The sequence below is a fragment of the Musca domestica genome, unplaced genomic scaffold (assembly GCF_030504385.1).
Source record: "Musca domestica strain aabys unplaced genomic scaffold, Musca_domestica.polishedcontigs.V.1.1 16, whole genome shotgun sequence".
In the NCBI taxonomy this organism is placed as follows: Eukaryota; Metazoa; Arthropoda; class Insecta; order Diptera; family Muscidae; genus Musca; species Musca domestica.
The window spans coordinates 3,506,255-3,521,780 of NW_026712219.1; the positions used below are offsets into that span (position 1 = coordinate 3,506,255).

Sequence of the window (15,526 nt, forward strand, 5' to 3'; positions counted from 1 at the left end):
TATTTTAAGCACCTAATGTCTTTTTTCCATTAGAAGTTTATCTTGGATCTATTAATCATTTATAATTACCGACACTTTCAAATGCTATTCAAGTATGAAAACGCTCTTCAACTATGTTGGTGTCTTAATTACACCTTCAATATTAATGGTCATAATGCAGCTTGTTATCGCACATTTCACATCTTAACCGGATAGAGGAGATAACACAATTTCCTTTGAAATGATGGCACGCCTTCCGGTTTGGGGGCCGCATTGATACACAGTACCCAAGCAAGTGCAAGGTGCAGGTCTCACCCATACGTGCCTACTACAACTTGTTGGAAAATTTCTTTTGTTGTTTTTTTTTTTTTGTTTCTTACAAAAACAAAGAATTTTCGTTCTCACAATTTATCAGTAACCTAACAAGAGAAACAAACACACACACGTGTAACAATGAAATGGAGGAAAAAACATTCAAGTGCTTTTTGCATTTTCTTCGAGTAAATCAAAGGAAAAACTGATTTTCTATTGTTAAATAGTTTTCCCAATAAATTATTTTTTTTCTATTATTTTAAAATTGTTTGTATGTCGGTGTATGTCTCAAAGAAAATGGCACACCTCCATTGTTGTTGCAGCTCATTTAAGCGTTGCGGTAATTGTGATTTCTATCTATGGCATTTGTAGGTTGCAATGGGGCTAAATGAAAACCTGTTTCGATTATTTAGCAACCCATTAACCGCTCTTTTTCCCAGATATGAATAGTGCGGAGGATAAGATGAGTACTTAGTACTTGTTGTCTATCATTAGTTTCGATCAGTTATTTTAGAGAGAGGCTTTAAAGTTTTATAATTAAATGTGCCAGGTTATACGAAACAGTATAGGGCCATGATATTAGAACACAGTTTTACTATTGGAGACTTCATTTGGAAATTCTTCAGTTTTCTAATGCATAAGCTACACCTCCATCTAGTGTGAAGGGTATATTAAGTTCTTCATTCCGTCATTGTAACTCATCGAAATAATAATTTTAGACCTAATAAAGTCTACATATATTCTTGATCAGCGTAAGACGACTTAGCCCTGCCCATTCGTCCGTCTGCCCGTCTCTTCGTCGGTTGCAATCACGCTAGAGTAATAATGAATTAAGATATGAAGCTAAAATTTAGCACAAATCAGTCTTTTGTCTGCAGACCGGTCAAGTTCATAGATGGGCTACATCGGTTCACGATATCGTATAGCTGTCATGTAACGGCACCCCACGATATTCGGTATTTAATGGTTATAGTCACATTTTTCAATGGAATTTTTCAAAATTCTGAACAAGGAGTTTCTTCTGACTACTTTAACTTCTGGAAGAGAATTGTCTATATAGGACCACATTTTTGACGGGAATTATTTCAATTTTCGTATTTATAGTTCGTAACGGATGCTACAGCCTATGACAAACCAGTAAACCAGCAGTAAGCTCGACCGGGCCGAACTTTAAATACCCTCCGCCATTTGGAAAGAATTTGGAAATTTTCAATAAATAAAATCCGAAAAAATGTTCTGTTAAAATCTTAAAAACACCCAATGTAGCCGTTATATTGGGTCTATACGAAGATGTGGACCTGCATAGGCAACTTTTGTCATATGCCATTACAATATTCAAAGACGAAACTTGAAAAGAAAATCCGATGAATAATTTAGGTAAAATCATCAAAACACCAAAAGAAGGGAGGTACTGTTATATCGGGCCTATGCGAACACCAGGACCTGCGTGGACAATTTTCTGTCACAGGCTATCCTGGAGCTGTTAGGAACTTCAAATACGAAATTCAGTGAATATTGTACCTGAAATTGTCAAAATACCGAATATAGGAATGTACTGATATATGGGGCCAATACGATGACCTGGATCTGAATTGACAATTTTCTGTCCTAGGCTGCGCGCATACTCAATTTCTTGTCTTAGGCTGTAGTACCCATTACGGATTCTAAATACGACTCCGGTGAAAAATGTCCCTAAAATCATCAAAATATATCAGGGTGTATCGTTGTATGTAGGCTGTTCGATATCGTGGACCTATATAGACATTTCTCTTCCATACAAGAAATTCTAGACATTTCTCTTAGAAAGAACTTCTAGTATGGATTTTTAGACAATTCCATTGAAAAATGTAGCTAATATCACCAAAATATCGAATATAGGGAGGTCTGTTGTCTGCCGACAAAGACTGATCTGTGCAAAATTTTAGTTTCCTATCTTTATTCGTTTTGACACTGGCGTGTGTTACAAACAGAATGACGAATTTAATATACCTTACATACTGTGTAAGGTGGAGAGTATAAAAATCGTATATGCAGGACCAAGTCTTCGTGTAGCCTTCCATACAACGGTTTTTTTTTTTTTTTTTTTGAGCGGTATTTTCCGAACTTAGCTGCTTTTTACTTGTTCTTTCTAGTGTTCTTCCATGGGTTCTCTGTGTAAGGAAATCATTCCATACATCTCTACTAGATTCTACACGAATAAAACTCACATGGTCTTCTTTACGAGTTTTGTAGACCGATTGTATTTCTTGCGGAATGAAATCCTTAATAGCCTCTTCCATGGAAAACCCCGTTAAATTCTCTTTCACCAGGATTCTTTCTCACGAGTCGGATACAATTCAAACATTTCTCACTAAATGGACAGACACCATAACTAAAATATGATTAACACAAATCGCCTTCTCAGCATCTTCCAACGGCTAACTGTTTATCACGATAGATTGGCCCTTACCTGTAGAAGATTTCTTCACGCTCATTTTTTACAGTTCGCAGGTACTTTGCAAAATATGTTGTTCGATTGGCCGTGCATGTGTGTGAGTGCAGCATGTACGGCTCTATCTATGGCTGAGTTTCTTTTTATTTTTTGTTTGCTTTCGTTATTTTCGTTGTTAGTAACCTCATTATCTTGGCTCGTCAATCTTTTTGGGCTTGTCTACATGGATGGTGGTGGTGAATTTCTTCTCTATGAATCTCCGTTTCTCGCCAAATAAATCCGCACAAGTGTGTCGGTATGTTTGTGGGTTTCTTCTCGTATGTCTGTCGATCTTCATGACACAGGTATTTAACAGGTAGATTTAGGTTTTGGATTTTTTTCTACTTCTCCTGTAATTTGCTTGCAGATGATTTGTTGTGTCGTCATTGTTGTTTGTCTGGAGTTTTGTGATCTTTCGCAGAAAGGAGGAACAACAAGACTTGAATGTTGAGTTTTAAATAATTGTTGAAATATTGAATTTCATTTGGAAAATCGTATATCCCATTTGTTGTTTTACCGCAAATACTCTTTGCGTGCGTTGTGTTGAGTTGGATTGAGGTAGGTTTTTGTTGTGTCACACATGACTGACAAACTGAAAAAAATGCTTGAATGAATGGGCCATCGTCTCAAATTTACTTTTTGTTTGTTTGCTAGCCGTCGCTGCCAATAGCTGTGAAACGTCATGAGACGCTTGTCCATAGATTATCTGGTCATTGTATTGCGTTGAGATTGTTTTTTATTTTTTCTGAAATCTATTAAGATTTCACATAGGAATGCGGTTGTATGTCCGCTTTATTCGATATTGTCTGTTTGGGAGGGGGCAAATAGTTTTGCAAACTTGGAACACCTCACACACACGCTCACATATTGATTGTTATGTCCACGCATCGCCAAACCTATTATTTCCCGTAGTGCAGTCAGTGCTTACCGGGTTTCGCTAAAAAATCTCCACATGCAATCATGTGGAAATAAAAGGAAATGAATTCACCGGTGATATATCAATTTCAAGAGAAAAAAAAAAAACGCATATTTTAATGGATGTTTTAATGATGGGAAACACAGGGTTTTTGTTTCCTGAAGAATGTGGAAATGTAGGCTTAACATGGGAGATGGAATTTGACTGAAGATCAATCGAAGATTAGTGTTGAGAAGGTGAAAAATCAGGATTTTCTACCATACAGAGCCGAACGCCGAGAAGTCTTCTATACAGAGCCAACCTCCGAGTTTTTTTTTTATACAGACCCTACAAGAGATCCTAGATACGGAGCAGTCCTTCGAGAGTTCTTTTATATAGAATGGAATTACGAGAGTTCTTCTATACAGAGCAGATCTCTAGAAGGTCTTCTACACAGAGACGACCCCAAAGAAAGTCTTTCATACAGAGGTCCTCTATACAAGAGGAGTCTTTCAACAGGTATTCTACACAAAGAAGACTTATAAAATGTCTTCTACGCAGAGAGAACCTCCACAGGGACTCCATTCAGGAAAGACCTCTTCGTTTGAGAAAAGACCTTCCGAAAGACATCTATATAGAAAAGACTTCCAAAAAATTCTCCTATATGTAGAAAATCTCAGAAAAGTCTTCTACGCAGAGAAGACCTCCGAAGTGTCTTTTAATGTCGTTTAAAAAGCTCTGAAACCTTTTCTGTACAGTGACATCTTCTAAAAGTTCATCTATACGGATAAGACCTACAGAAAGGTGACATCCAAAAGGTCTTCTGTGCAGGGAAGACTTCCCGAGGGTCTCTTGTACAGACAATAATGCCCGAGGATCTTCTGTGTAGGGAAGACATCCTAAAGGCCTTTCATGTAAAGAAGGTCGTCTGTGCACCTCCTAAATGTATTCAATGCCAAAATACCTTCTGACAGTTTTCAAAGCAGAGAGTACCTTCTAAGAGTCTTTTATACAGAGGATCTGCGGGGCAACTTCAATATATATAATAACTCTTTAAACATCTTCTCTTTATGTAAGGTTGTTGGGAAATCAGCTAGTAGGTTAGACACACTGACCAGTCGGCTAGCTAGGCCACATACTGCAAAGTAGATGGGTCTATATTCCATATATTGTAGAGTACATGGGCCCAGAGGCCATCTTCGTTAGAGTAGATGTGCCCAGAGGTCATCTACGTTAGAGTCGATGTATCCAGAGGCCATCTACGTAAGAGTAGATGTGCCCAGAGGTCATCTACGTTAGAATAGATGTGCCCAGAGGCCACCCACGTTAGAGTAGATGTGTCCAGAGTCCATCTACGTCAGCGTAGATGTGTAGATGTAGATGTACCCAAATTCCTAAGATGTACCCAGAGGCCATATACAGGCTAGCTACTTTAGAATACACGGACCCAGAGGCCATATACTTTAGAATGAATGAGCCCAGATGAGAACGACATTTTTTGTCTGTATAGACCCAGAGATCATCTAGAGGACGTTCCCTGAAGCCATATACTGTAGGGTAGATGGATCTAGTTTCAATATATTGCAAAGTAGATGCGACCATATTCCATCAGACCCATCTACTCTGCTCTTAAGTAGATGGAAATAGATTGTATCTTCCCTTTTAGAAAAAGGTCTTCTCTCAATAAAACTCCTTTGAGGGACCTGCAAAGGTCTTCGAGGGGTCGAATAACTACCTTTTGTTCATGGACTGAAGACCTGGAAGATCCATACATATTTCTTACCTTTAAACCCGTCAAATGTCAAAAAATGTATAAAAGTCACCAAATTCCAAAAACTATCAGTTTCATTTGGTTAAAGGTTAATCTCTAAACATATCATATTACTCATTCGATTCTTCGCAATGAAAACCCGTTTTGTTTTTGTTGTTACTGTAATTTGTATTTTTATGTTAAATAATTTATTTCGACTTTAGAAAACTAAACAAAAAACCCCAATACTCTTTTTTTTGTATTCGTGTTTTCATGTCTTAGAAACTTTTCATCCTCTCCTTTAGCTTCGTTTCTAATGAAGAAATTTCACTTTCGTTTCATTATTTTGCCATTAGCTAACAACGTCAGTCAGATTTGGATATTGCCATTAAAATAATAAGATGAAATTATTATAAAGAAAACACACACACACACATATATTCATACACACATAACGGCATGTTTTTTGTTTAAGTATCCAGTATTATCCATGGTCAAAAAACAAACAACAAAAAAAGCAAAAACTTGAAATGACCGATTATCATGCAAATTCAAATGAACATTGTTCAGATTTTCATTCACATGGACCACCAGCACCAAAATTCACTCAAGTGTAAATTTTGATATGAACGAAAACGAAAAGAAGAAAGAAATGAAAATAATATTTTGAATAGCTACCTTTTCAATGAAAAAAAAAAACCGTCTGCAGGCTTATCTTAATTTATACAATAATGATATTAGAAAATATTTAAAATGAAATTTATCACCCTCAGAGGGTTATTAAATATTCATTAACATATTTTGAATAATTTTATAGTTTTTATAAAGTTTGTCTAGAAAATTTGGGTGGGGTTTGTGTGCAATATAGCACGTACTGCAGAGGTGTACGGGTTAAATAAATTCGGCTTTCTGTCCAGAAACTCTTAACTTGCATAACCTTAATAAGACTGTATATATTTGTGACATTGTCTACTACTCTTTTCAAAAGAGCCTTCCACTCTTTGCGAAAGAGTCTTCTACTCTTTGCGACAGAGTCTTCTGCTCTTTCTAGGCCATTTACTATTGTTTGGATTTTACAAAATATAGCTATAGAGGAAAGTTAGCAATACGCCGATGATCGGCACATTTGATATTTTCGTTACTAGGAATTAGTCTTAGGCCGTTCATATGAAATCTCCCAAACAAATTGTATTAATCATACTCAAACATTGTATGAAGGGGTTCATTATATTTTCACAATCTAAAACAGAGGTCAACATTAGCACAAAAACACCAAGAAACACAAATGAGGCGAAAAGGAATAAGAATAAAAAACAAACAAAAAAATAATAATAATTAAATGCGTGACATTCGCGTGCCGGCAATTCAATCAAGTGATCATGCTTTTTCACCTTGATTTAAAATTATTAATATTTATAAAAAACATACAAAACAATAACAAAGCGTGTTAAAATCTAATTTAAATGTCAAAGAAATATCAAAATTAATTACAACAAATAAATTAAAATAAAGTGAACCAGAAAGGAAAAAAATATTATGAAAAAGAAACATAAATAAATACGGGAACAACGTTTCAATAAAATAAAAAATATATAAAAATATTATAGGGTAAGTGTGCCTAAGTTCGGCATGTCCCAGTAGTCGGCACTTTTTATTTTTAAGCCCAAATAAATGACACTATTATAACTAAATCTATTTTGCTTACTTCAAATATATTGTCAGCTATCTTTGTGTACAATTTCGTTAAGAAAATATGATTTATTCCTATAAAAATTAAATTTTTGTCTGTGAAGGTCCTCAACAATCCATATTCTTAAGAAAAGTATAATAAAGACGTCGAATCAGTTTAACTAAACAAAACTATAATATTTTAATGAATTAATTTATTATTATTATTAATTATTCTTACAAAAAAATTGGTATGCCGACTGTTGTAACATGCCATACCGACAATTAGCAAGTGGTGCCGACTACTGGCAAAAAAGCATTTTTTTAATAAAACTACAAATTTATGAAATTTAATAAAAAGTTATTAAAACTTTTTTTTTTATTGCAAAAACTATACAAAATTTCGAATCGGAATAAATTAACTTTGTAATAATTGAAAAGTTCCACTCAGAATGGTGAGCGATTAAAAACGCGAAAATCCTAAAAGTGCCGACTACTGGTACACTTACCCTAATTATAATAAATTAATATTAATAATAAAATTACAATGTTTCAAAAAATTAAAAAAATATATAAAAATATAATAATTATAATAAAATAATATTAATAATAAAATAATAAATAAATAATAAAATTACATAATAATACATAATAAAATTATACTGTGCGATAAAATTTACTTTTTTTAATAATTACAGAAAAAAATTCAGTAGATTATGGAAGTAGAGCTAAAAATAGAAGATATTAATATCGGTGTTATGAATATTTATATTCCGAATTAGAATGCGTGTCTTCCTCAATAATACAGATAACAATTCGGGATTACTTGGGTTGTGTCAGATACCCCCTCTTCCACATTTTTTTTTTTTTTTTTTTTTGAAAATTTCGAATTTAGATACCCCTCGCATTCGTTCATTTTAGGTTTTTTGTGTCTTCCGCAATATTACAGATAAAAATACAAGGATCATCTGTCCTTTTGGATCTTTATTTTTAATACGGGTAAAAAGTCTGTTAAACGGGATCATGGTAAAAAATTCTACTATAGGCCCAAGAAGACGTCAAGAGCTTAAATCAAACTTCAACGCTTGGAAGTCTTATATATTAAAACCACATTTTAGGGTTAAAACCATACTCTATATTAATTTTCTGCAAAAATCTCCAACAAAGCATCATAATAGTATAAGTACGAAAATATTCCTCATCAAATTTCACTATGAGCCATCAAAGAAAGGGAATCTCTTGTTATGCCCTCCACCATACTATGGAGGCTATATTCATTTTGTCATTCCGTTTGTAACCCCTCGAAATACTCATGTCAGACCTAACAAAGTATATATATTCTTGATCAGCGTAAAATTCTAAGACGATTTAGCAATGTCCGTCTGTGTGTCTGTCTGCCTGTCCGTCTGTCTGTCTGTTTTAATCACGCTATTTTTCGAACGAAGTGAGATAGAAGGCTAAAATTTTGCACATATTTTTATTTTGCCAGTAGGCAGGTTAAGTTTGTAAATGGGCTATGTAGGTCCAAGTTTCCATATAGCCCCAATATAACGGTACCTCCCTATATTAGGTATTTTGATGATTTAAGTGACATTATTCACCGGAATTTTTTCAAATTTGGCATTTGAAGTTCAAAATGAATACTTCAGCCTGAGACAGAAATTTGTGTGTGCAGGTCCACGTCTTCGTATAGCCCCCATATAACGGTACCTCCCTACATTCGGTATTTTGATGATTTAAGCGACATTATTCTCCAGAATTGTTTCAAATCTAGCATTTGAAGTTCGAAATGGATACTACAGCCTAAAACAGAAAACTGTGTGTGTAGATCCAAGTTTCCATACAGCCCCAATATAACGGTACCTCCCTATATTCGGTATTTTGATGATTTTAGTGACATCATACACCGGAATTGTTTCAAATTTGTTATTTGAAGTTCGAAATAGATACTTCAGCCGAAGACAGAAAGTTGTCTGTGCAGGTCAACGTCTTCGTGTATCCCCCATATAACGGTACCTCTGAATATTCGGTTTTTTTTATAATTTTAGCGACATTACACACCGGAATTATTTCAAATTTGACATTTGAAGTTCGTAATGAATACAACAACCTATGACAGAAAATTGTCGGTGCAGGTCCAAGTCTTCATATATCCCCTATATAACGGTACCTCCCTACATTCGGTATTTTGATGATTTTAGCGTCATTATTCACCGGAGTAATTTCAAATTACGTATTTAGAGTTCGTAATGGAAACTACAGTCTGTGATAGAAAATTGTCTTTGCAGGTCCAGGTCTTCGTATAGGCCCCATATATCAGTACCTCCCTATATTCGAAATTTTGACGATTTTAGGTACAATACTCAACGAAATTTTTTTAAGATGTCGTTTTTGAAGTTTATAATGTATGCATCAGCCTGTGACAGAAAATTGTCTATGCAGGTCCAGGTCTTCGTAAATCTCTGATATAACGGTACATCCCTATATAAGGTATTTTGACGATTTTAGCCGTTTATTTCAAGTTTCGAATTTGAATATGGTAATGGCTTATTACAAACAATGCCTATGTAGGTCCACGTCGTATAGACCCCAATATAACGCCTATATTCGGTATTTGTAAGATTTTAATAAAATTTTGAACGGATTTAATTTTTTGAAAATTTCCAAATTCGTTCTAAATGGTAGAGGGTATTCAAAGTTCGGCCTGGCCGAAATTACTGCATTTTACTTGTTTTGATATCCCAAAGAAATACGAATTTATTTGCTATGGCGACTCATAATGAAATTTTATGGAAAACATTTTTGTCTTTGACAATAAGCTTCTAAAGTGATGTTTTTAGAAGATTTTTACATAAATTCACACAAAGAACGGCTTTAACATTAAAACCTGTTTTATATAATATATATGAATTCTGGTATTTTGGTAAGATTTAGACTTTTAACGTCTTTCGGAAACAATAATAGAATTTTATGACAATTACATTTTTTAGAATATTGTTAATTGCCATTTTAAGTGAATTTTTAACCAAATTTTCAAAATAAGACAAGAAATTTTTTTTGTGACTCGCTTAAGGGTTAGAATTCTCTTTCTTAACATTCCTCGTATTTTTATCAAAGACATAGCCAAAGACATTATACACATATCAACAGATTCAAAGAAATCTTCATTCGAACATTGAAAAAAATGTCGAATAACCCCTATTTAGTTTACTTTGAGATGTAAATTTTCAAAACTCCAATAAATGTGCCTTCTTTTTTGCTCACCTTTCATAATCTTGCCGAGAATGTCCGGTAATTATTGAGAAAATTGAATTTTGTTGCACAATTTAATTTGTAATAATAAAAAATTGGCAATAAAATAAAATAAAATAAAATAAAAAAGTGACAATAAAATAACAAAATAAACAAAAACTAAAAAGAATTATGTGAACCTTATAAAAGAAATAAAAGAAGTAATAATTATAATAATAATAATAATAATAATAATAATAATAATAATAATAATAATAATAATAATAATAATAATAATAATAATAATAATAATAATAATAATAATAATAATAATAATAATAATAATAATAATAATAATAATAATATAATAATAATAATAATAATATAATAATAATAATAATAATAATAATAATAATAATAATAATAATAATAATAATAATAATAATAATAATAATAATAATAATAATAATAATAATAATAATAATAATAATAACAATAATAAATAATAATAATAATAATAATAATAATAATAATAATAATAATAATAATAATAATAATAATAATAATAATAATAATAATATAATAATAATAATAATAATAATAATAATAATAATAATAATAATAATAATAATAATAATAATAATAATAATAATAATAATAATAATAATATTAATAATAATAATAATATTAATAATAATAATAATAATAATAATAATAATAATAATAATAATAATAATAATAATAATAATACTAATAATAATAATAATAATAATAATAATAATAATAATAATAATAATAATAATAATAATAATAATATAATAATAATAATAATAATAATAATAATAATAATAATAATAATAATAATATAATAATAATAATAATAATAATAATAATAATAATAATAATAATAATAATAATAATAATAATAATAATAATAATAATAATAATAATAATAATAATAATAATAATAATAATAATAATAATAATAATAATAATAATAATAATAATAAATATATAAAAACATATTTAAATATATATGATAAGATTATTAATTACATGCAATACAAACAAATAAATTAATGTGAATGTTATACAAAAATTATACCAAAGATAATAAAATAAAATATAACACGAAAATTGATATTATAAAAATAATAATTATCAATTAATTCGTTTTAGAAAAAAATATTGTTTTTTCGTAAAGTGAAATAAAATAAAAATATATATTTTTCATAATTTAGTGAAAAAAATCTAACCAATTAATTTTTTGGCCTACAATAATCAACATCAATTTTACTTTGATGAGAGGCCTACAAAATTCATATTAACACCTGCTAAACGATTTGCCTGCCCGCCTGCCAGTTGTATGTCGGTTAACAACCCGATTTTCAACGTGTGCAACATCTCCGTTCTTGTGATTGCTCTTGACTTGTCTTCGCTACAACAAAAGAATTTTGAAAAACGCACACACACATCCACTGGCGTTACAACCGCTGCTTATCTGCTCACTTGCTGACGACAAGCCGCGCTCTTATGCTCACTGCCGCTGTCTACATTGTTGATGTTACGCATTCATTATAACCGGCCGCTACCGGACGACTAAATCCAGCTTTTCCAACCTGAAAAACAAAACACCTGATTGCAGCACTCTGCCACAACTTCACTGCACTTGAGATTTCTTGAAAAAAAAAATCGTTAAAAAATACTTGCACCTAAGCAAAAACGAATAAATATATAAGAATTGCCGTTTTTTTTTTGTACGGCTGCAACGTTTTAATTTTTAGCCTTAACAAGCAAACCGGAAATTCTGCTAGATATTCCATTTTTTGAAAGCCATCACTTACGGCCTGCATCTTTGCTTGGATAGAAAAATACAATACCATCGAATATAAGCAGCAAACGTAACCAACGCGACATAGCTAACACCATATAGAGATAGGCTTTGTTGGATTAAACGAGGTGTGTATGATTCAATTTTTGAATATATTTGTTGTTATTGTTAGTTGTAAGTTTTTTGGATACTGTGGTATAAAACAGTGAGATTAAGCTAGGTGTAAAATTAAAAGGAACAAATGGCCGTATTACTAAGACAAAAATAGCCTTACTCACAAGCCATGGACTATTTAAAATTGTGTAATTCAAGAACACTCAATTAGGAAGAAAATTTTAGACACAAATAATTCACCTTGGCCCAATTCACCATGGAAAACATTGCTCTCTGTAATAGAGAGTATTTTGAACTCAAGCCTATGGAGAATACTCTAAATTTAAGCAATCAATTTAAGACTACTGTTTTATGGAAAATTATTTTTTTGTCACAATTAGGCAATTTATAAATGTATGGTTTCGGCATTTGTTTTTGTAACATGGAGAAGGAAGCGAGATAGACCATAGTTACTTTTGAGGATCTTCATAGAAACACTTTCTTAGTCGATCTATGCATGTCAGTCCGTCCGTCCGTCCGTTCATGCATTTTTGTGAACAAAATGCAGGTCGCATATATTATTCGGTTGAGATGAAGTTTCGCAAACAATATTTGTTTGGCCCAAGGACGAACCCTATTGGAATTGGTGATAATCGGATCAAAGTTGTATATAGCTCCTATATATAGCTTCATCAGATTTCGGGTTAATATAAGTCCAAATGACCTGTATTTTGGTATATCCCACCAAATAAGTAAATACAATTTTTAGAAAATCGGTTCAGATATAGTTATAGCTCCGATATATCTGTTTCATCCGATTTGTGGTTTTAAGTCCATCACATGCGAAATATCAGATACTGCTCGAAAATACCTCTGTCAAGTGTTATCGAGATCGGTTAAGATTAGGATATATCTCCCAAATATATTTTCATCAGATATCAGGTTTATTGTATTGTCAAGATCGATTCATATTTGGATATAGCTCCCGGATATATTCTCAATTGATTTTAGGTTAATTGTACACCAAATAGCCAATATCAGTCCAAATGATCTGAATTTTGGCATATCCGACTGACTTAAGCAAGTACATCGAATTCGGAGAAAATCGGTTCAGATATAGCTATAGCTCCCATATATATGTTTCATCCGATTGGGAGCTTAAGTCTCTCACATTCGTAATATACATTCGACAATAATGATATTTAGTACCTGATATCTTAAAAAAGCCCGGAAATATCTTTGCCAAATTTTATCGAGAACGGCTAAGATTTGGATATTATTCCCACATATATCCTTTCATCCGATTTCAGGTTTATTGTGCAAATAATGGCTAATGTCAGCCCAAATGGAGTGAATTTCGGGACGTTCGTTTCCATTATATATTTTTATACCCTCCACCTTCGAAAGGAGGGTATATTAACTTTGTCATTCCGTTTGTAACATCCTTAAATATTCGTCATTCATAATCAGTATAAAATTCTATGTCGATTTAACGATGTCCGTCTGTCTGTCTGTTGAAATCACGATACAACCCACATTATTTGACGTAGAGCGCCAAAATTTAGTAGAGCTATTTACATTGTGTCTAGAATGGTTGGTATTGAAAATGAGATATATCGGTCCACGTTCTGGTATAGTCCCCATATAACGGTACCTCCCGATATTCGGTATTTTGATGATTTATGTCACATTTTTTTCACGGATTTGTCTGGAAATTGGTATTTGTAGGTCACAACGGATCCCTGAGCGTGTGGCAAAACATTGCATGTGGAGGTCCACGTTGTGGTATAGCCCCCATATAAGGGTACCTCCCAATATTCGGTATTTTAGTTTTTTTGCCACATTTTTTCGTGGATTTGTCTAAAAATTGGTATTAGTGGGTCATAATGGTTTCCAGCTCCGGTGGCGAAACATTGCATGTATGGGTCCATGATTTGGTATAGCCCCCATATAACGGTATCTCCCGATATTCGGTAATTTGATGATTTTTGCAACCTTTTTTCACGGATTTGTCTGAAAATTGGTATTTGTTGCTCATAATGGGTTCCAGCTCCGGTGGCAAAACATTGCATGTATGGGTCCATGATTTGGTATAGCCCCCATATAACAGTACCTCCCGATATTCGGTATTTTGATGGTTTTTGCCACATTTTTTCACTGATTTGTCTAAAAATTGGTATTTGTGGGTCATAATGGGTCCTAGTTCGTGTGGCGAAACATTGTAATTATAGGTCTACGTTTTGGTGTAGCCCCCATATAATGGTACCTCCCGATATTCGGCATTTTAATGGTTTTTGCTTCATTTCCTAAGGTGGAGGGTATTAAAAGTTTGGCCCGGCCGAACTTACTGTTTTTTTTTTTACTTGTTTAATATAATCCTTCTCCAAGTAATATCATGCACTCTATAGCAAACTATAACTGCTCTAAAGCCAAATGTTGATAGGTTGTATGATATACTTAAAATAAAATCTTTCATATTGGTGTAGGGCATCATATAGTCGAGCCCGCCCGACTTTTGAGTTTTCCTCATTTGTTATAAATTGCAATTGATCTACATTTATATTTGATCTTTTATTCAACTTTCTTTTACATCTTACCATTTATCACAACACAAAGTCTTATATAAGTCTAAGATAAAAAAGTCAATGCTTGGCTCATATGCCGTCATACACATGCTTGTATGTCGAGTACGTGCTTCATAACGAGTCTCTCTCTCTCTGTTGGACGTTTACACACTAGTGGCCGTTTTTCAACAGAAAAGAAAGCATGTAACAGTGTGTTTACATTATGTGTACGTTTACATTATGTGTACGTTTACATTATGTATTGTTTACCGAGGTTAGCCGAAGTCTTTTGCTATATGTGCTATTTCATATCATGTAAAACTCATTTGAAATAGATCTTCTCTTCTCATCAGTCCCAAATATTAATTTGATAAATAAAGTCACTTAATTTTATCCTCCGCCATAAGGTAACTCACTGGCTAGTATAAGGGATGTGAAATCGTTTCATTTTTGAACAGATTCGACTTCGAAGTCCCCTCAGTTCTTATTGCCTGGGAAATACTGTTTCATTATTTTTTTAAAAAATCAGTGGCTTAGTTTGCTACATTTTTATCCTCTTACTTATTCAGAACAAAACGAAATATTTAAAATTTCAGTCCATGGCCAATGAAATCTCATTGAAATTTTATCAATCTCATCCATGGGAAGAAAAATCAATGAAAAGTATTCATTCCTCCTATGAAGCATTGCATTTTTATATGGTCATGGCTACAGAGGACATATATCATTTGAT

The 15,526-nt window shown here is 32.5% G+C and overlaps 1 protein-coding gene across 10 annotated transcripts in view; it reads left to right on the forward strand.

Moving 5' to 3' along the window:
* Positions 1–15,526, forward strand: part of LOC131801382 (filamin-C-like) — a 154,433-nt gene that overhangs the window by 93,866 nt on the left and 45,041 nt on the right. For 3 of the 10 annotated variants that reach the window (XM_059119992.1, XM_059119993.1, XM_059119994.1), the window contains exon 2: positions 11,547–12,264. The exons of the other annotated variants lie outside the window; for them this stretch is intronic. The gene's annotated coding sequence lies outside the window, so the exon portion shown is untranslated. The remainder of the gene's footprint in view (positions 1–11,546; positions 12,265–15,526) is intronic. 10 annotated transcript variants of the gene reach the window in all.